Here is a 23,717-nt window from a genome sequence, read left to right on the forward strand (position 1 = left end):
CACTCTGAAATTGATTGTCTCCAGGGACCGCATGCATGTGATGGCTTGACATAAGTTGTTCTTGTATTATTTGACGCTGTTAAAGGTTACATAACGGTGCCCTGAAATCTCACACTTCCACTTCTCTTCCATCAAATCATAGCTGAACACACCTATTTCCTGTCAGGCGTTTTTGTCCTCTGGCTCCCTTTTAGACTTTTGGTTCTGCTGCCCTGTCTGCATTTTCTACCTCTAATCTGTCATTTCCGTCCTCCTCGGATACTTGGCTTTAGGTCATCTTTCGCATGCATCTCACTCTTTTATCCTCCCTCCTCCATCATTTCCCATCAATAAACCTCTTTTTCTCTTTGTTCCCTTCCCTCCTCTCTCCTCTCTCCAACTTTCCCTTCATCCGCTGCAATCCCTCCTCCTCTCAAACATCACACAATCCCCTCCTATCCCAATCCAGTGCACCCTAGCTCTCTCCCTCCCTCTCCCTTTATCTCTCCCTCCCTCTCTCTTTCTCCCCTTCATCTCACCTCCAGCTAGCTAGGAGAATCCTGCTCCTCCTCCACTTGGATCGCTTCAGCCCGCCCCTCTAGTCCACTTTTTCCCTTCTCTCACTCTCTCTCTTTATACCTCTCACTCCCTCTCCTGTCTTGTCTCTCTTTCTCTCTCTTCCTCTCTGCCTGTCCTCCACTTCTTTTTTATCTGCCAGAAGCTCACAGAGGCTCGCTGCTCTATCTTCAACCACTGAAGATTCAGAAGCACTCCGGACGGAAGATCCTGTCACAGAAGGTAAGTGTCTACGCTTGTGTGTTTGTGTGTGTGTGAGTCTTTAGGCATTCACCCTACCCGCATCAGCACCTTCCTCGGGATGCAGATGGGATGGTGAGAAGAAAGAAGGGTAAGAAAAAGATGGAGTGACAGATAGAAAAAATGTTGTGGAAAAAGCAAGTTGTGCAATAAATGGGAAAGTGGACAGGATAATGAAAAATATTTGGAAGAGGCAAACAGCTGTGGATGATGGTGAAGGTAATGGTGAAAGAGGGGGGATATTTCAATGCAGCAGTCACATCCAACTGCACCATCCAAAAAAAGATGAAAAGAGTCAGAGAGAGTTCAAGAAGAGGGAAAGAGTGATGCTGCAATAATAAAAACAACCAAAATAACCATAACATTAAAAATGAAACACAAAGAGAAAATGAGAGAAATATTTGAGCTTGTGGGGGAAAAAAAATGAGAACGGGATGCTGATGCTTCCCCGCTGTAGCAGCTGCATGCCTACAACACAGAGGTGCCTGCCTCCTCCTCTCCCGTAAAAATCCCATTCACAAACAGGACCTGAAAACAGGCGATGGTGATTGGTTCCCTGAGCGCTGTGTATGTGTGCTTTATTGTGTGTATGTGTGTGAGCATAGGATCGAAGGAAAGGAAGATATGGAGCAAGAGTGAGTGTGAGCAGTGGAGAAAACACAGTGCATCCCCATGCGTGTGATGATTTGGAGTGAATGAATGTGCAGGGCGTGTGTGTGTGTCTGTTCTTGTACATTAACTGCACTGCCATAGTACATACTACACAATGCTGCAGAGGCATTGAGACAAACAGTGACACTGCATTATATATCTGTGGAAGCACTTTCTCACTGACACCACAGCCTCACAATGACAGACAGATGTGGTCACAGACTTGGGATGGCAGTAATTTGCAACCAGACTTGAACTCTTCCTCTCTCCTTGCGTCATTCACATTGCCATTCCAGATTGTCATCCCTCTCCCCACCACTGTCACAATCTTCTCTGCCGCTGCCAACCCTTCAAGATTAACAGCTGTCCAAACACCAACGCTCTCATGACTCCCCAGTTCTGGCCAATTAGAGAGCGACATTTGTTTGGGGAGAGGGGGAGAGTCGGTTGCACTTCAAGTGGAAGGGGGTGATCAAAAATGGTTAAAAAAATGGATGGAGAAAACTTCAGATGCCTTCTTAGTGTAGGAGTGATAAGTTGGACTGAAAAGGGAGGCGTACAGATAACGATAGGATCCCGTAGAGGCCAAGAGTCAAAGACAGAGGATCACCAAAGCAATTAAAATATATCTTCTGGTAACCATTTAAAGCCTGTGCAAAATTTGGGCTAAAGCGACAAGAAGATTTAATATCTATAATTCTGCAGTACTGATATGTTATTCTTGGACTTTATAATAAATTCTGTGTTCTGCCAAATACATAGAAAAAGGCAGATCACGAGCTTTGGGGCATGTAAGCCAAGCATGTCTAACATATTCACCAGTCCATCCATTATAAAGTTGGACGAAAGACATAAAACAGTATTGTCTTTTCACTGGTAGTTAGCTTTTTACCTTAAATTATAACTTTGCAGCTTGACTGAGACACTTACAAATTATCAAAGAGATATATAAATGTTTGTCATCTGCGTATGATTTGGCATTATATAAATAAAACTGAATTGCGCTAAATGATTTATGACCACTTCCCTATTAGATGTAAAAGTCAGATGTGATGCATGGTAGAATATATTTTTGTGATTTCATGGCAGCCCTGCATAGAGCCCTGTGGAATGTAAAATACCTACATATATAATTATGTCAGTTTTCGTCTTTAGGCTCGAGATATGAAACAAACCAAGACAAATTATAGGGACATACAATTTTGTGTCATTTGCATATACAAAAAGTGTATATGCAGACAAAAGAGAAGAGAAAATAGGGCCCAGATCAGACCCTGATGTGTACCACAGGTAATTTCTCTAGATGAGGAATTGGCCCTCCAAAAAACCCCATTTTAGAGTGACATTAACCTATAAAAACATTCTTTTTGCTCCAATATTTCAAGAAAAAGGATAATATGAAAATACAGCCCTCTGTATCTGCCTCTTGCTCTCTCTCCACTCCTAAAACTCACACATCACACAACCCCATTAAACTTTGTCACCACTTCCCTATTAGCTATAAAAGTCAGACTCAGTGCATGGTAACATATCTTCTTGGGATTTCATGAGAGTTCAATGAATTAAAAAGCACAGGGCCCTGCGGAGTGTGAAATACCCAGGTGGGAAATAATGCTCTGTGGGAGGGAACCATGAGACGGGGTTGCAGGGTGTGTGTTAGAGAGAGAGAAACAGCTTCAAAAAGAGGGAGTGAATGTTTTTCTTATGTCACCGTGTTTGACAGGACAAGAAGATGAAAAGAGGGTGACAGGGGAAAGAAAAATAAAGATTGGTGTGTGGATCATTATATGTCTGTGTGTGTATGTGTGTGTGAAGCTACAGCAATGATGTGCATGCGCATTTAAGGACACGTCTTGAAAACTGCGGCACAGTATATCTAGTATATCTGTAATGCAATTTTGTCCGATTCCACGTTTCTTCAACTGCTGTCATTGCAATATTGTCTCTGTTTTAAAGACTCTCAGACTAGTTTGAGGTACAAACTTGTTTATGTTTAGGTGCTAAAAACTTATTCTAAGGTTATGAAAAGATTGTGATCTGTAACAAAAAATGCTCCTTCACAGCAGTAACCCTGACGAAACACGAACTGGGATCGACAGTCCCATCTCGCTAATGCCATGCGTTAAGCTCCGCTGCTTAAGGACACCTTGTGCTAAATGAGCCAAGCCAACAGCTTTGATAAAACACCATTAATTGTTGCCCCAGGAATAAGAACAGGCTGATTTAGGGAGGCACAGGGAACCAGTGTAGAAATTCCAAACCTTCGGTAGCAAATGCGCTGATGCGTCACATTAACAGTATGACTGGGACATGAACGAGTGCAGTTATGTGTATATTGACAATGTGTGAACGAGGTGCTACCTGTTTAACAGTGACAGTTTGTTTTAGAAGACTGTGCTCAATTGTGTGGTTACACACAGGATATACGAATGATGCCATTACTATATTAGCAAGAATATGGATGCTGATGTGCTGTCTAAATCGGCTTTGAAGTCTTAAAATATTATTAGATATGATGTTACGCTACTGACTTTTTAAACAGGAAATTGACAGGAAATTGAGGGACAGGAAATTGAGGGTGTGGTCAAAATGAGTAGGATTCATCCTGTGGTGGCTATAAAACTCTGTAATACATTTCATGGTAATCTATCCAATACTTTTCTATCGTCTTTTACAGCCTCGGGTAAAGTGGTGGACTGATACACAGACAAACTGACATTAACATCTTTACCGTACAAACAGACAAAGAAGCAGGAAACACATGACTGACATCAAAGTGCTCTTTGGTTTACAACAACTTTATTTTTTCAAGTGAATCCAAGTGAAACCATGCATAATAATTAAAAAAAACCCTACTGCCTACTTATGGCTGCTGATGATTGTGTTCAGGGTTTTATTTTTTCCTGCGTATTGCTGAGGAGGATGTGCTTTGGCCTACAATGCAAATCACCGTTTGCCTATCTTTTGTGCTCTGCTGCCCATTGTTGCGGCGCACATGTTGTGGAGACATGACTGTTAATGTGAGCAGGGAGGATGGAAGCCCATTGGCAGAGGGCTGAGTAGGGAAGGATAGTGGAGTAGCTGTTTCTGGAAGCGTGTGGATAGCACATAAGAGAACATCATGAAATCAATAGTCAGAATGTGAGCAGTATATTGACGTTTCTTCTAGACATTTCTTTATTTATTATTTTTTATTGTTATTTTAAGCATCACTATCATCATTGTTCCTTATTTTTGGTGCTTTACTTCCTGAATATCTGTAAATCCGAACATTCTTCCACTGATCCTCCACATTCTTTCACTTCCTGTGATCCGCAGTATCTCGAGGATGAGACCTGACTACTGACCATATGGTTACCCCGTCACCACGGTTTCTTAAGAGGTTGTCTGGATAATTAAAACACTATTCCAAGGAACGGAACAGAGGTCACGCAGAGAGAATTTGCATTTGAGCTGATTTCACGAAAAGCACAATTAACCCCCTGTTCAGAGGGCCCTCGTTGAACGGCGTTAATTAAAACACAGATTTTAATAAAGATGACTGAAGAAGAGGGAGTCACGTGGTTTTGCTGAAGAGATGGAAAAAAGGTCAACCGGGGTTCGGCATTTAGGAACAATTGATGTCCATTTTTTAAATTCTCACCCCTATCCAGTGTGTAATGCACACGGATACACAGAAACAGGGCCTGTAACGCTGGGCCAGTCATAGGTGACACAAAGACCCCCCATATACCCCAATGCACCCACAAACTAAGCAGTTGCATTTACACAGCACAGAGACACATTAACAAATGACCCTGTTATCATAATGGACCCGACAGAAGGCTGTGATAGGCGGAGCAGCTCGCTATACACTGGTGGGTTTTCTTTGCCAAGGTCAAGGACAGATGTTGTTTTTGGCGGTTGCGTTGGGAGAGAGCTTGATGGTTTCAGTGATACGCAGGCTGATCATTAAAAGAAAACGTGCCCAATGCTGCCTGTTTACAGCTTATTATTGGGTGTGCTGGCCTGCAGACACACGTGTGTAGACGCTGCCGCGTGCGTATATGTGTGGCACTGTGACTGTGTGTGGACTGCACTGGTGCTGGAACAGAGCCACCTCCTAACAAAGACTTATGAGGCTGGAATGAACAGCTTGTATCGAAGCATCAGATGTTGCGGTTTGGCTAATATTTGAATAAGTGATGGGATTGTGGCAGTGCGCAGTTTACTGCCAGACAGTGCTCAGCTGCACACTGTGTGATTGTGTCAAGGTGTCACATGCTACCAGAGTGAACAGCATGGTGCAACAAGCGGCAAATTGCCCAGCAATACTGGAAACTTGCATTACTTTTAATGGTTTTGGCGTATATAGGGCCTCTTCCTCTTTGTTCTATCAGTGTAGCTCATCATGTAGCTTTTCTCCATCCAAAGTAATGTCACTAAATCCACATAAAGTCACTATTTCTCCAAAGGCAAAGAAGGCTTTCCTTAAGGGAGCTCCAAAGGTAATTTGAGCAATTAAAAGGGTCGATGTGGACTTGTAAGGTCAGTCGGTGAGAGAAACTTGACTATTTTTAGTGGGGTCACGAAGTCTGTGCTAACTTTAGACCGTCACAGAGGTCAGTCCAGAGAAACAGTAGTCAGCCCACTTCCAATTAGAGTACCCATGACCTCTTAAATGAGATCATTAACAACCCGTTGGTCAGATGGGAGAAGGAGTGAGCAAAAATTGGATTGAGAGTTTTCTTATTATTTTAGTTGGGTCTTTTTTAAGAAAAGGAACATTAATAGGATGATGATGTGACCTATTTTGTCAAAGTCACTTAAAGCCTCCATCTATGGGGAGCCAAATCTTATCACACACACACACTTACACACACCCACCCACACACACAGACACACACACACACACACATATATATATATATGAATGCCGTGAGTCCTCAGGTTAAACATTCACCGTTCAACAAATGCACAGCAATTATTCAAATATAGCTTTGTCATTGGTTTAAATTTCAGGCACGTTCTGGCTGGTTTCACAATAATAAGGCTGAAATGAAACAAAAATGCTACTTTGGATTCAACGAATAGTTTGGAAATTACAGCTAAGTTATGATGAGGACTCGACATGAGCAGCAATGTGGAACTTCCGCTTCTTTGCTATTATTACACATCCTTCTATAAAAAGTAATTTTAGTAACTGGCTTTCTTATTTCTTCAAGAAAAGCAAAATCTAGCAGATCAACATCACATTGATTAAACAACAACAGCACCAACAGCATAAACACAATGAAAGCTGATCTCAAATACTCTCTAATGTGGAGAAAAAGTAGTTAAATGGAGAGATGGTGTTGCCACAAAGTAGTTGTGGCCTTGTAAAGACCTGTTTATTTAGAACAATATCCATCAATCCCCATTTAATGTTAACATATACCAGGCCACATCTGGCCCCTTAGGAATAAAGCCAAGGATGCTGATGGTGCGTAAGTTTCCATTTATCACTTCTTCCTCTTACCTTCCTCCCCTTTCATCTGACCTTCATTTCCAATTCCCTGACGATACATTCTGTTTAATCCAAAACCCTTATCCAATCATCCACCTTCTCTCTTCCCTGCTACCATCTCTGTGTTATCACCTGCTTTCCTGCTGGTTTATACTGAAATATAACTGTCGATGAGCCTGGTCGAGAGGTTCACATTTAACCGCAGAGGCTTAGTGGTCTTTCTGTGTGGAGTTTGCATGTTCTCCCCGTGTTTACGTGGGTTCCCTCCGGGTACTCCGGCTTCCTCCCACCGTCCAAAGACATGCAGCTTGTGGGGATAGGTTAATTGGATAATCCAAATTGTCACTAGGTGTGAATGTGCGAATGAATGTGAGTGTGAATGGTTGTCTGTCCCTGTGTGTTGGCCCTGCGGCAGACTGGCGACCTGTCCAGGGTGTACCCTGCCTCTCGCCCTATGACAGCTGGGATAGGCTCCAGCGCCCCCCGCGACCCTGAAAAGGATAAGCGGAAGCGAATGGATGGGATGGATGGCTTAGTGTGGCTAAATGTGACCCTAATATTCATGAATATGTTCATAGAAATGTTCTTACATTCCTCTCTAAAGTAAGTGCACATGCAAGTTCCACTGAAGTGATGAAACGTGTACACTTACCAGTGCTGTTCTTGGCCTTCATGTGCATACATCTAAATTGGTATCTGAAATCTACCTTCAACCAGGACCCCATTTCTCTTACTGACCTTGAGGTTGAGGTTGTCAGCAAAGCAGTAAGCCTGGCTGTTCAAAAAACCCCCAGCAATAACCAGCATTGTGAAAATTGTGCCTCCTCTGAGAGACGCAAAAAACCCAAAACATCTGGCATCAAACTTCATGTGAAAAGAAAACAAGTTTAAGGAAAAGAAGGAAGCAGGCGGAGGAAAAAAGAGCACCTGATGTGTCAGGAAATGGCAATTATGAGGTTATGAGGAAACAGTTTGAAAGTTTGAAAACCAACTCATGTTTATTTTTGTCTTCCTATTGGTCACATCTAGTAGTGAAAGTGCTGCCTAGTAGAATATGTCATGTTAAATTTTACATGTAATTTAATTCTGTATTGATAGTGAACCATAGGACTAACGGTTGGCCTTGTTTTGTTTTAAAGCATTAAGAATGACCCACAAAAATCTATTAATATAGTTTAGTTTAAGAGTGCGGATTTACGCTTGGCCTTTGTCATTTGTGTGTACGCATGACCCGAGGGTCTCTATATCTGTTTGCAGAGTGCAAACAAATGCAGGAGTTTAATCCTGGATTTGTGTGTGAATTGGTCATATGCAATATTTAAGCACAGGCTAGTCAATGAGGTCCTATGACACTGTTAAGTCATCTGTTAACATGGGGCGTAATATTATTAACCCAAACCAGCAATTAAAATGAAAGCTGGCTCAGTAGTTTGGGTGTATAAAGAGCAAATGAAAGCTAAATTCAAATAAAACTGAAAAAAAGTAAAAAACTGGAACAAAGAACAAAGCACAAAGCTCTCAAATGGGATATGAACCGCTGTGTTTTGGCTGACAAACATGAATCTTTGTGCATTCCTCTTAATGCCAGTGACTTCTGACAAAATGCTGGTGAGTGTGCTGAGTACACGTTGTCACATCCTGCACGTTGACTTTGATGTGTAAAATTGGTGGAGCCCCCTTTTACAAAGTAAAATTTCATTATAGTTAATTAATTGCCTTTGCCAAGCCCTGTTCTACTTTGTGTGATACCTAACTAAAACACCATTTGGCTTTATGCGATGCATTTGAAACAGACCTGCCTTTTAATTAAAGACAAATATATTTCTAGGCTTTAAATACAGCAGTGTTTTCCCAGCAGGATTAACAAAGCCCCAAAACAGACAAAAACTCTCTCTGACAGCGTTCATGCCATAATGCACTTGTTCCTGAAACCCATTCACTTCCCTGTCATATTCAATCTGGCGACACAAGCCTGAGGCCTGTGGTATTATCAGTAAGAGGCACTAGGTTGAAGAGAAACAATGGTTTTGTCATATTTAACCAAGGACTGGACTCAAAAGGCAGGACTTGGAAACCGACTGCAGTTTCACCGGTTTTATTGCAATGATAAAAAGTGTAATTTATGGGCAGGTAAGTGATACTGGCAGGTGGAGGTTTCTCTAAAGGCACAGGATAGGAGGCTCTGCCAGAGAGGAGGGGAGTGATTAGTGATGGCCAAGGTGAGTCAGAGATGATCTTGCAGATTTTGCAATTAAACTCTAAGACCTTTTTAGTTTCTTGAGCAGCTGATTCAGAGTGGGAAGCTGGCAGATGGATAGGTTTTCAGGAGGGTGGAGAGCGGGCAGGCAGGTAAGTGTAACTCGTCACAGGTGGCGTGGATGGCAGGGAAGCTCAGGTGAGTGGAACTGGATGTGTGAAACAATGTTCTTAATGAGACAGGAATCAAAGGAGCTGAACAATGGTTCAGTATTTCTAACTTAAACAAAAGAAAAAAACCTGAGAGAGCAGAGGTGACCGGATCGATTTAGCTCTCAACAGTATCACTACCGACGCTGGTATTAGCATCGCATTTATATTTGTGCCAAAGCACTGATTTAAATTCTAGGTCTCCAAAAAACCCAGATTCAAAAAGTAGTAAAAAGCTAAAAGGTGTGTTTTGTTCTGTTAACTAATTATTGTGGAAAGTAAAATGTGTTCAGAATTTGCAAATTAATGATGATTCGTCTCATAAATTATGACACACTGCTCTCCACTATAAAAAAATGGCTTTATAGGTTAAAAGTATCTTTATTTGTATTAACAATCTTGGCCCTGCATTTACTTGGTATCTGATCGATTCCAGAATTTGCAGTATTGCGCAGCCCTAGAGAGGAGGCAAGTGCCCAAAAATGAAGGCTCCGCCCACAACCAGGTCTAACAAGGAGGGGTGATCCACAGCTCCACCTGAAAGTGGGGATAGAGAGTCTGGAGAGAGAGAGAGAGAGTGGAAAAAGGAGGAACTTTTATCTGACTTTTACCAGCTGCAGGGGAAGTTGGGGCTGAGGATGTTTTTTGCTTTCTATTTCAAGCGTGTGTATGGGCATTACATACATTCATAATGCACTTTGTAGTGCACGCTAACGCATGCATAGAACTGTGTAAAACTCGGTGTGTGCGTGTTTATTGATTTCCCTCCCTGCGGGTAGAACTCAGTTTCACTCTCTGTCTCTTGTCGCTTTATAAATGAATGCACATTTGCTTCAGTATATGGGAACGCGCGTATTCTGTCCTCAACCACCAGCCTCGGGCACATTTTCTGTCTTGTCCATTTCCTCATGCTTTGTAAGAAGGCTGGGGCTGGCAAACAGGCCTGAGGTGATTCCAAAGTGTAGACCGAGTGTCTGAATGAGCACAAAGAGATGCGAGGGGTGAGAGCTGTGTGTGCGCCGTCCCAAGAGCGCTTTAGCGTGTGAGCAGTCGAGGGTGTGCTAGTATTGTTGGAACTGTTTGGGTTTTCTGCTGCAAGGTCAGTGGAGCTCTGCTGCCCCATCTTTTTCCCTTCTTGCAGCACTGCAGGAGCTGCTGTCAGTGATGGGGTGGGAGGTTTACGTGTGTGTGTGGGGGGTGTCAGCTGCTGACCAGGCATCGCTGCCAGGGTAGGATACAGGGTAACATGTATAAACGGGCATCCATGCGTAAACTCATTCGTGCAGGGGAATATTGCTCAGTCATGGAGGTACAAATTCAAATGCATCCAAACACACCGTGCCACCAGCATCTAAAAAGTCTACTGTTGAGCACTTGACTTGCCACGTGTGTGGATAGCCATCCTTCTCCCTCTCTCACCCCTCTAACTGCATCATTATCCAACTGTGAGGATACACTGGGAGTCTATATTTAGGAAAAAAAAAACCCCACAAAAGGGCAAACTCAAGCGCAATGCAGACTTGTGTGTCAATATACAAATCACCTGTGTAATGATGCACAAAATCAGGCAGAATTATAACATTCTGCAAAATGCATTTCTAATTTCTCCTCGCTGCAGTAAAGTCAAGCTATTGTTATGTTAGGAAGTGAGTGATGGTGCATTGTAGTACCTTCTCTGGCGTCAGAGCATGCCACTTTGCTGACTCAAGGTCAAATTCCCTCTTTAAAATAAAACCAAAAGAAAAAAGAAAAAAATCAGTCTACCAATGTGGGCGAATGCCCCCAGACACCTGCCTTTATGTCAAATACATTTAACCAGTCATCAAACTGTGACTTTAACAAGCCCTCCTCTCCTCGCTGCCCTCCTCCCTGTCTCTCCTTCCCCCTCTCTGTTCACTCACATCACAGACATGGCCCGGAATACAAATTGTGTTTTTCTTTCTTTAATGCTGAGGAGAATGAGAGTTTGAGTGAAAGTGTCCAACCAAAGCTAAAAAAGAGGTGGCCGCAAGGCGTTAAAGCAACTCGTCAGACAAGAAAAAACAACAAGCGGACAAAGAAGTGAAGAGGAGGTGAGGTGGGGTGGGAGAGAAAAGTATAGGTAAATGGAGGATGTGTGAGCAGTTAGCGACAATGAAGAACGATACAAAGACGAAAAGGCAAAATGCAGATAGGAGGTGCTCCGTGAAAGCTGGGCAGCTGGACCAACACGGGCTGGACAGACTTCAAAGAATTCAACTGTCTGCTCCGGCCTACGGCGCGAATTGCTGCCAAAATGTTGGGAAAACTGCACAGAGCTGCAGTCGGTGCGTTGATTCTTAATGCTCAGATGCAAAATATTGTTTAACAGGGCTTTGATTTCTCAGCGTCTACCTGAGAAACAATCAAAAGTTATTTAATAATAATGGCCGTTGATTTTGTCATAATGCGTACCTGACTACTTAACCAAGCTTTCGGGTTAGGCCACAGAGCCTAAAGAAGTGCACATTTCTGCATGTCTTTTCACTGGATGGGTAAACTGAACTCCAAATGGAAAATCCAGCAAAGTGCCCGTTTCAGTTTACCCTCACCCCTGCTTTGCTTAGTCCTCCAGGGCACTGCAGCATGACACAGTGCATAGTTTTTCTGCATGAACAAGCATCTGCCTGAAGTGCTTTTGAGCAGGACGCTGAAAGGGACTGCTCCTTACCGACAAGGACAAGAGTCGTGATATACAGACCGTGGCACTCATGCAGCAAGCCATAACTCTCGGTAAGGCAGGGTTGTCCTGCGCACATCACGGACAGTATGCAGTGAGTCAGGTCTCAGAGTCCATCAACCTTCATTAAAATCATCAGAAAGGGGTCTGCTGCCACTCACGCCAATGGATCTCTCGCTCTGTCCGCTGGACGGACGTCTCGCAATGTTTCACCGAAGCTGTCTCTTCCCGTTTTTCCTCACCAACGTCAGAGGAAACAAAGGGGAACAGGCAGACGGATGAAGAGGGGAATCAGGACCCAAAGGCCGGGGATGCTTTTTGTTTGTGTGACTGTGCTTTATATTTTTTTTATGTCTGTATAACCATGAAGGCCAAGTGCCTGGAAGAGGTCTGTGTCTGCATGAGTAAAAAAAGAGACACGTCTCTCATGACTCCCCCTGACCCTAGTTAGTCACGACTCAAACCATATTTGTGTTGTGTTGCCCTAAGTGCCACACCAGCTAGTATGCACACAAACTCTGTGGCGCATTCAACGTCTGTCTCATTTGATTAAAGGTTTTTCCTGCACAAAGCCCGGCCAAACTGGACTCCATCACTTTAAAGGAGCCAAGGGAAAAAAAAGGACCCTTACATCACGCTGCTGTGAGCCAGCGAGGCATGACGAGGACTGCAGTATTTTCAGTGTGTGTGTGTGTGTGTGTGTGTCTGTGTGTGTGTGCACACACCTGCCTTTAACAACACTACATTAAACTAATCAAGCCTCTCTAATATTCACTGACACAATCGGAGATAGATAGAAGTGGGTTTTCACTGTGAATCGTTCAGTTGAAGGTCACAGTAAACACTCCTCCACCTGGTTTCGCTTTTTTTAAATGGCTTCATCAGCCATATCCATCAATGCCACACAGTGTGCGATAGCAGCATGATGTATAGTGCACTTTTACATTTCTGCCATGAAGAATCAAAGTAAACAAAGAAAAAATACTCATATCATAAAAGACCGCAGAATCGTTCCCAGAAAGACCGGAGGCTGCCATTACCGATAAAGTTGTTTTAAGCTACAGTCATATGAAAAAGACTGTATGCAGTCTTCAGAAAAACTAAGTCCACCTTTACTACTTCCATAGGAATTAAGAGGGCAAGTAGCAGCTAGATGCTGACAATCAAATTCACTTGATTAATTGAGCAGCAGCAAGTGTGAGCACCTCTGTAAAAGGAGAAGTTTTCTCAGTTTGCTGCACTGGGAGGATTCAGGTGTGTTAACACACACACACCACAGTCTTTCCAGAACCTCTCAGGAAAATCCCTCCAAGGTCAGACGGTACAATGCACAGAGAAATGGATAACAACACAAGAGCTGCATCTCAGACTCTACAGGCCTCAGTTAGCGTGTTAAAGTTCATGATAGTGTAATTAGATAAAAACTGAAGAAGTATGGCTTGTTTGGAGCTGGGGCTGCCTCTTGTCTCTAAAATGAACATGATAGCATGGCTTAGGTTAGCAAAGTTGGGTCTGAACAAATCACAATGTTCTTTGAACAGGCAAGACCAAAGTGGAGATTTCGGGCCTAAATGCACAGCTCCACATTTGGAAACTAAACACAGCATGCCAGCAAAAACACCTCATACCAACTGTCAAGCACGGTGGTGGAGGGGTGATGATCTGGCCTTGTTCTGCAGCCCCAGGAAACTGGGCATCTTGCAGCTACTGAGTCAAACGTGAGCTCCTCTGTACATCAAAGTATTCTAGTGTCAAACGTGAGGCCATCTGTCTGCAATCTGCCAATTGCTTCACTTTATCTGAATGATACCAAAAATGTAAGCAAGTATGGAAGTAAAGTTTATTTGTGGTGATTTTCACAGACATGTAAGGGCTGTAGAATAGACACAAGACAAAAAAAGCTGGGAATGTAGGAAGCTTGAAAGGGTCTAAAAACTTTCTGAATGTACTCTGATTACGTCGGTTAGAGCTGTTTGCAAACGTGGGAGAGAGATTAATCTCAGAAGACCTGCTTCTTGAACTTTGTCATGCAATGACAGTGATTTAACTCTTGCAGTCAGTGGCTTGTCTGGGTCACTTACGAGTGTGTGCTTGTATGTCTCTTCGTATTTGTGTCTTGACTGTAAATTATGCATGCATGTGCAGACTTCATACTCTATAAGAGGAAAATACATGGTTGGATTTTTAACTCTGTTAAAATGTGTGTGCGTGTGTGTGGGTGCATATGTGTTTTGGCTGCATCCGGACCTCCGGGGTCTTTGTCTTGTAATGCCGCTGAATAAAACAAGTGAACAAGACAGTAAAAAGGACGAGGCATTGCAGTACAGAGACAGAGGAGGGGAGATGGTGACACTGATCACAGAGACAACTAAAAAACACAGATTCCCCCGTCAAAGCCAAGGTCATCCGAGCTATAGGAATGATCTTGGGGAAGTGCATGTTATAATCCGCTTATCATTCTTTTAGCTATCTATCAATTTGTTTTGTTTTCATTAAGGTTGTTACCTTTAGAGTTTTTTCCTTTTTGCTTTACTACGTATCATGTAACAGTCATAAAATTGGTGTTGGCAGGTGGGGGTTGGTGTTCAGGGGTCATGGACAGTAACAGTGAACACATCAGCATGTATGACAAAGTCTTTTGTCATTCTTTATCTGTATCACCCAGCCGCTGCTCGCAGAACTCAAATACAGAGAAGCTGATAGCTAGATGATGTAGACAGTTAAAGCACAGTTTGTATAAAATGCAGCATAACTGATTTTCTATTTTTTCATTGGTTTTTTTTTTTGCGTAACACACTGGTGGACAGTCAGTTGACTTTTACTCAGCAGAGGCAATGCACTGTAGATATAAGACTAGCTTAGCACATGTTGGGAATGCTTCAACACTCCCTCAACTTGAGGATGGTTTTAGTTCATACAAGCCAAAAAAAATAATCAGATCCACTTTGGATTTAGAAACTGCAGGATAAGCTGATAACAGGCAGCCATAATGTGCTGATGGTTCATGTGATACCCTTCTGTCCTTGCAATGGACATATTTAACACAGGGCACACTATATAAGATTCCATGTAAATTCAGAAGATGAGTCTGTCAGTTTATTCTGACTGCTTTAGTGACACTACAGAGACAGGTCAGGAATGACTACTCAACTGTTGTGTATTATTACTATTTATCCATCCATCCATTCATTCATTTGCTTCTGCTTATCCTTTTCAGCGTCGTGGTCAGCTGGAGCCTATCCCAGCTGTCATAGGGCGATAGGCGGGGTACACCCTGGACAGGTCGCTAGTCTGTCGCAGGGCTAACACACAGAGACAGACAACCATTCGCACTCACATTCATTCCTATGGGCAATTTAGATTGATCAGTTAACCTATCCCCACTAACTGCATGTCTTTGGACTGTGGGAGGAACCCACACAAACACGGGGAGAACATGCAAACTCCACACAGAAAGAGCCTGGCCTGATGGTGGAATTGAACTCAGGACCTTCTTGCTGTGTGGCAACAGTGCTAACCATCGTGCTGCCTTATTACTATTTAATCATACATTTTTCATGTATCATTATTCATATATTAATAATATTGATAAAATGTTACTATTTAATCATATATTATTTTATTAATATTATTAATCTAGGCAGGTGTAATCTAGACTTAAGTCTGCCTTAATTTGTTGCACGTCTGCAAGCAGCTTTGCAACCCACAAACAAATCCAGCTTTTTTTCCTTTTTGTGCAAAGTCTGACTTAACCTCCCAGGACCTGGCGTCCACATATGTGGACATGACATTTTGGGTTATTTAGACCAAAATACTCAATTTTGCTCTACAAGGGCCTGATATCTACTTATGAGAACATTATACTGCTACTGTTCTATCAAAATTTTAAACAAATATCCTCATATGTGGCTCTCTTTTTTCTTAGAAACAAAAATTAGGTTAAAAAAACATCTGGTGATTCTTTGTTTTTACATTCATCAGGTCCCAATCAGCCCAAATATCAAAGAGAAATTAAAAATGCATGCCATGGAAGAGTTTGGGTCTTAGGAGGTTAATCACTGTCATCGCCATCGTGACAGATGCAACGTCTTTTTTGTATGGGCATCTTACTTCATATACTTCTTATACTTTTCTTATATGAACATAAAATGCAAAAAGCAAATCTAAGAGAGTGCAGATGTTAATAACAATTATCTTTTGGATTATAGTGGCAAATCCATCCATCCATTATCTTCTTCTTAGCTAGGTCCTGGGGGCCTAAGCACAAAAACTCAGATCTCCCTCTTCCAGCTTACCTGGGGGAACAGGCTAGCCGAGAGATATAATCTCTCCAGCATGTCCTGCGTCTGGCCCGGGGCCTCTTTCCAGTGGGACATGCCCTGAACACCTCACCCAGGTAGAATCCTAAACGGATGCCTAAACAACATCAAATGGCTCAATTGAATGTGGTGAAGTAGCAGCTCTGCTCTGAGTCCCTGTTGAGTGACTGAAGTCCTCACCCTATTGTTAAGGGACAGGCCAGCCACCCTTTGGATAAAGTTCATTCCTGCTGCTTGTATCTATGATCTCGTTCTTTTGATCACCACCCAGAGCTTGTGATCATAGGTGAAGGAAAGGATGTAGCTCAACTAGTAATTCAGCAGCTTTGCTTTTCTGCTCAGCTCTTTCTTCACTATGACAGACCGAATTACAGAATTGTAATTAATATACATTTAATTTGGCCCTAACACTGAACCTTGTGGTACACCACACACAATGTCCAAACATTCAGGTCTATACTCATCCATTCATTCATCCATTGGTCGAGAGACAATTCAACACAGGTCTAACAAAGACAGGCAGACAGACTACCTGCACTCACATTAACTGTCTTGGACTGTGGAAGGAAGCTTGAGTACCCAGAAAGAAAATGCAAACTCCACAGAGAAAGAGCCCTGCCAGATGGTGGAGTCAGCTCCAGACCTTCTTGCTGTGAGGCAACAGTGCTAACCACTGAACCACCATTTTGAAAAAGGAGAAGGGGAAGGAAGACCTTATTTTAGAGGGAGACAAATTTCCTTTGTTCTATGATTGCATGACTTGGGAGAACAATTTTAACCCAGAGGGTTAAAACATAAAGTTAGTGCAGCCGCATTGAAGTTCTATTTATCTCTGCAGACGGATTTGCAATAGCATGTGTAGTGCCATGGGTTCAAATAGCTAGTCTTTTTTTAAGCCTCTGTTATTTGATTGAGAGTGTTATACAACAAGAAGAATAAACTTCTTCCACTTTACCGTGTCTGCAGCTCAACACACCCTCAGATGAATATCTGTTTCTTCGACAGAGGAGAGCATCTCACTGGTTACACTCATTGATACATAATAGCAGAAATGATGCCAGTTCAAGCACTGCACCTGAAACTTAACCATAATTTGCAGTGATTGTGCAATCATTTCGTCATAAGTAGCAAAAGACTCCCCATAAGGGCCAAAACTATTGCTTATCAGAGGTTAAAACTAGATAAATGAGACATATAATTTATTTTCCCCACATTGTTTTCCCGACTTCTTTCACATTCCATAAACCTCTTATCTACTTTCCCTGATTTAAATTGTTAACAATGGTGGCATTTTGTTGATAAATGCAGAAACCGCATGAATCTGTCCCACAAGTGAGGCTCACACAAATATCAATCCAAAAAGTAATTAATTCAGAAATTCTCCTTGGCGGTTGCAAATGTCTTACTGATTTCTACCATGAAAGATTACTCCCATTCAGACACTTCCATCCAAATACAGTGACTCTTCTGTCTTCCCCAACAAGTTATAATAGCCATTTTTACACCTCATTGAGCCTAGAGGCAAAATTATGACAGCACAGTATTGATGCTGTTGTCTATTTAATGAGCTAGATGAATTAATCCATTTGGAATTAGAAGAAAAGAGAGAAGGCGAGAGTAACGGCTTGGCAACAGTTGGGACGATGGCATGGAAAACACATTTATCACACAGAGTCAAAAATCTCAAGGGGGACTGTACCAAGTTTGACTGTGTGTGTACATTTATATGATATGTTGCAGGTATACATTTGTACCTCCACGTCGGTGTGTTCACCTACATATTCATGGATTATAAGTCAATTTCTCAAGACACAGAATGACTCTATGTTTGATTCGGCTATTCTAACGCAGGCTGACTGGCAAAACATGACAGATAGTCTTCCTGGAAAGAGAGGAAAGGAAGAAGAGGAAATGCTGGGCACAGAACTGTTGGTGCAATGATTGGGCCATTGGCTGCTCATCGCAGATGTGCGTGTGTGCGTTTGTGTATGTGTGTGCATGTTTTGTGTGAGCTGTATCCAGGTCCTCCTGTGGTCAATGCAGTGCACCTGGAATATAATGGCCCATTTGCTGTGGCCAAATGATCTCGAGGGGGACGGGTGTGTGAAAGGAGAAAAAAATAGAGAGGAAGTTTAGGGGATTTAGGGGCGAGAGAATGGGGGAATTCAAAATGCACATATGAGACCACGTATGTGTGCCACTTCCAGGAAAGGAAAGTGGAAAACTATGGGTGGGAATAGTGGAGATGAAAGGGAAAGAGAGAGAAAGAGAGAGGGGAAGATTGAGGGAAAGGATAAAGGCTAAATGAAAGGGAAGAGATGGATGGAGAGCCAGAGAGATAGATTAGAGTGTTAATTTAGGTTGCAGGGCCACATTGTTTCTGCAGCTTCAAGGGGATGGAGAGGAGTCACGTAGACAAATGAGGCAAATAAAATTAAAAAAGAAAACGTGGAAGCAAAGACTCAGAGAGTGTACATACAGGAAAGCCTTGTTGTATTGCTACCTTTTCACTCTGCTGCTGAAAATGGCTCCAATCCCAATAGATGATATCATAACACTGATTTAGAGTTACTTCAACATGCCTCCTCTCCTCCCTCCTTTATAAACTCTGGGGGAAAAAAAAGCACTTTTAAAATTGGCAGAGCTGGCAGAGATTCACTGATGCAGTGACGTTATTCCACCAAAAAGTCCTCCGACTAGGCGATCCTACTGGCTTTTCAACCATATCAAACAAAGGATATTTGGAAGAACTGAAGAATCCAACATTAAGAGGCAGGTGGGATCGATGTTGCACACTTATTTTTGGGATCACTTTTAAGTGTCATTTTCACATGGGACTTACATTTATAACCAAGTCCTTTAAGAAGTTTCCACATCTGCTGGTCCTCTGGGGTCTGTTTGGATCTGAGTGGTAGAGGTGGGCGGATCTATGCAAATATTGATAATTTTGATACCAACGCTGGAACTGGTATTGAATCAATACTAGCACAGTATGATCAATGCTTTGTTTCTATACTCTGAGTTGAGTATGTAGCCCACTGAATTGTGTTAAATTAACAATTTTTGGCAATTTTCTCCTACACATAAGCTGCCTTTAGAAGTTAAAAGTATCTGTATTGATATCGGCGTTACTAGCCCTTTATTTATTTGGTATTGATATCCAAATGTGCAGTACAGCACTGAGCCGACATCATCAGGGAGTCTGAGTAGACATCAGCATACTTGCCTGTTTTCTGTGGCCCCTTCGACTCATCTGCAGAGCCTCACTGTTGGTTAACAGTAAAATGACTATTTATTAAGTTTAATTAATTATTGCCTTACATCTTACTATAATGGAATAAATACTAATGTATATTAGCCCTTTTCCATTAGTACCTACTCAACTTGAGTCGACGCAGCTTGACTCGACTTGAGTACCACCTAATGTGCGTGGGGTTGTTATAGCAACATGGCCAAAAGTACTGTGAGGTCATTTTTATATTACCCAGAACAATGGAGGAGTCTATTGAGTCATCTAGTGATGTCACTGACTCGCCAATCGGTGACATCAGATCTCTTACAACCCCGTACGAGTAGATCCTAAAACAGTACCTGGTATGAGGAAATCCCCAGAGACCGAGTCGAATCGTGCTGAACCGAACCAAGTAGGTACTATCAGAAAAATGCTAAATGTCTTTATCTACCCTGTTTCCTTCATGTGTGTGGGCCAAACTTTGGAGAAGGATTATCACACACAGAGCAATTGTTAACATCTCTATGTTTTTTTATCTTATGGATTTAATCATCATCACTCTACTGTGGTGAAGAGAAAGCTGAGTGTGACGTTAAAGCTGTTGATTTAGTGGTCGATCTACTTTTTTTTTTTTAATTAAATTTTTCTTTATTTTAAACCCCTTATAGTCCCACACGTGGGAAATTCTGTAGTTCTTTGCATTTAACCCCAGCACCCAGGGAGCAGTGTGTAGAGACGGTACCTTGCTCAAGGGTACTTCAGGGTAGCCGCTCAGTGGATTCAAACCCCTGACCTTCCAATCCCTAACCCCACCTATGCCCACAAGGGGGTTAGTGACCAAAAGAATGAGACTGCTGATAAAAGCAGAAGAAGGAAGTTTCTGCTGAAGGGTGGCTCTCTCTTAGTAGATATGGTGAGGAGCTCACCCATCTAGGAGGGGCCCTGCTAAAGCCAGGATATCTCCACATCAAAGGAAACCATTTGAGGTGGATCTGAGGTATCTGACTAAGATGGAGGAGGCCCCCAAGTAGATGGCACTGTGAAACTGGCTATGGAGCACCTTGATGTCCCCTCGGATTCCAAGGTGGAGGAAGTGTGAACAGGGAAGTTTGGGTATCTCTGTTTTTACTCCCACCCCCTGACCCAGACTTGGTTAAGTGGCAGAAAATGGATGGATGAAAGGAAATGAGAGAGAAATACTTCAGGCAAAGCATTAAATCTTTAAATGGAAACCAACTTCCAACTGGCTTCCAACTTGCTACTAACTTCTAACTTGGCTGTAAAATACACTCAGTGTATTTTGTATTCATAAAAAACAAAAATCAATGTTTTCTCTTTTTCAGATGAACCAACAAATAGAACTCATAGAACTTCAGCAGGGGACAGGAAGTAATGAAGGACGTAATGATTTTGGACATAACCTTGTTCTGAATTTGACTGTTTGCCGTCTCACTGATGCAACGCATTCAGTAGCTACTTGAGATGCAAAGAAACACATGCCCATTGAGGCACAGCATCTGACTCTGTCTCGTCTCGCATGAATGGAAAGTGGCGTAATAATGAAATGAGAAACTCAATCATAGATCTCAAGAAAACTGACAGGTGCCAACATCCAACTGTGAGAGAGAGAAAGATACAAATATTTCTCAAAAAGAAAAAGAACAACAAAAAAGAAACAAAGAAGAAACTTTATTTGATACCAAATGCTACCTAGGAGAGAAGCGATGACGTGGACGTACAACTGAGAAAATGAAGTGGGGATGCTGGGGAAATGAAAAACAGAAAGAGGACTAAAGGTGGAAGAGAGAAATAGAAACTGAGTATACTCACACAGCCGTTTATCTTCAAAAGCTCGTTGCAGATCATCCTATGGGAAACATGATTGTCTGCAAAAAATATTGCAGACTTCATTGTGGACCCACGTAAAACTCAGGGGATCAAAATTTCATGGCACTGTCTAGCAGCCGTTGAGGTATTTCAGTCTGTAAAAAAGTGGGGGATGACTTGACTTGCAGTGTGATCGAGGAAGAAAGATCAAAAGATAATTTAAAAGGCGTGAAAAAAGCTGGTCTATTATTGTTTTCATTAAACTGTCAGCACAGCAGTTGACTGCTTTCATCAAAGCTCTGCCACTCGCGTGCACGTATCTCTTGCTTGCGCTTCCTCTTTTGCCCCTATCTTTAAGCCCTCGACGCTCTATTTCATTCATACCTCTGCTTCCCGCACCCCCTCTTTCCAGCATTGCATGCCTCTCCTAATTACTCCCCCTGTCTGTTTCCTTGTCTCCCCCCCACCCTGCCCTTCCTCACCTGCCTCATCTGTCACCTCTGATTATGTGTCAGGAGCTCTTATTGGCAGGCCCAGTTCAGGAGCTACTACGACATCAATCCTTAATGTAAGCCTGCTTCAGTGGGTACGATGTGATTTAAGAGATAAGGAGGAAAAGATGCACGCGTGTGTTTGTGTGTGTGAGTCCGGGTGACTTCTGTTTATGTTGCTGAGCGTGAAGAGAGGACAGGCGAACCGCTCTTGAATGAATGATAAACCAAAGTCTTGCGAGGGGACGAGGGGATCAAAGGCAATCTCTCAGACACTCAGCTCTGTTTCTTTCTCTGATTCTCAGTCGCTGTGCTCGCTGCTCCCCTCATGCACCATCTTATCTGCTCTGTATTCACTTCATCTGTGCTTGTTCTGCGAGATGCCAGAAGTGAGGAACTAAGAATCTCTGCACACACACACTCAGAAGTAGCGTGTGGACACTGACATGCTGGTGTGAAGAGTATAAGTTTTAATACTGACTCCCTCTGGTGCAGCAGCTACCCTTCAGGGAGTAACAACTAAGGTCAAAGTATTGATCATTATTCATTGTCAGGAGCTGTGTGAGATAGTAAAAACTTTCTCTTTTCTTTTCTGGGAAGCACACACAGACACACTCTTCCTCTCCAAGGCTTGCATTCAGGAAAGTTAGGGGTTTTATTGGAAGAAGATTTACAGTTTAATGTTAATTACGAGAGACATTAAATAGAATTTTTGCTTTAACGTTTTATTATTAAATTTATGGAGTATATTCTTCATAATAACCACAGAAAATGACACCATCAGAGTTTAGACTGGTTGCCTATAAATCTTTCTTTCATTGCTGGCACCAGCCTGCCTGGGCTGGAATTTTCCTGCACTAGATCCGATTTAAGAAAAAGAGGAAGTAAGTCAGCAACTGCATAAAAAACTGGAAGCACGTAGTGGCTAGCACTAGGCTAGGCTAGGCTAACGGTAGCTCCTGTCCTGCAGAAACAGCAGGAATAGCAAAGAAGTCATTTCTTAAAGAAGTTGTAAGTTTTTCCTTCTACTTCTTCTAAATATAAGCAGGATTTGGCAAAATAAGTATTTAAGAGGAATTCATAAGTGTTTTATTAGTTTTACAAATGATACATGTCATTTAATTACAAAACAGAATGGTGAAATATATTTTACTAATAAACAATGGGTGCAAGAATCAACATAAACAATAATTTTATTAATGTAGAATAATTGGATAATGGAAAACGTGAAAAATAAAGTCGCATTTAGCTGCGCTAAAATAAAGAAGGTACAACAACAGAGCACTCACTGTGAAACAGATTGAACCAGTAATTTTAAAACTGACCTCACTATGTAAGTTCACTATGACAAAATAAGAAACATGTTGAGTAAATTTATTATAGTAAAAAAGGAAATAAAGTTCATCATCTGCCGTCCACTCTGGTCTCCCTGTAGCCTTTCTCAGCTCTACTGCTCGAGTCTAAAACTCGGCCGATTTGCTCCAGATTTCACTCTTTATTTGCTCGGATTACTCCTCCACACTCCACTCCCTTTTTTTTAAACGTAGACACAGTTGTAACTAACCTCAGGTCAGAAGGCAGCTTCTTCCAAAGAGCAGGACCACATTACCTGAAAGCACCCTCAGCACTTAGATCTAATTCTGGGATCAGTTAAAATATCTGCACCTGATAACCTGCAAGTCAGAGATGTCCTGAGTGCTTTATAAACTAATAGAAGGGTTTTAAAGGCAGTCAATGACGTCACCTCAATACTGGGGCCTGCTTGTTATGAAGGCATGGGCCAGTTTCACAGTATGGGATTAGAATTTTCTTA

General features: G+C 42.2%; 1 protein-coding gene across 1 annotated transcript in view; it reads left to right on the top strand.

Annotated features, from left to right (window-relative positions):
- The first annotated feature begins 531 nt into the window (after positions 1-531).
- The window catches only part of pvalb6 (parvalbumin 6), a 50,742-nt gene continuing 27,556 nt past the window's right edge, over positions 532-23,717 (top strand). The window contains exon 1 of the mRNA XM_040006151.1: positions 532-777. The gene's annotated coding sequence lies outside the window, so the exon portion shown is untranslated. The remainder of the gene's footprint in view (positions 778-23,717) is intronic.

The sequence above is a fragment of the Simochromis diagramma genome, unplaced genomic scaffold (assembly GCF_900408965.1).
Source record: "Simochromis diagramma unplaced genomic scaffold, fSimDia1.1 OVJJ01000510.1, whole genome shotgun sequence".
Lineage (NCBI taxonomy): Eukaryota > Metazoa > Chordata > Actinopteri > Cichliformes > Cichlidae > Simochromis > Simochromis diagramma.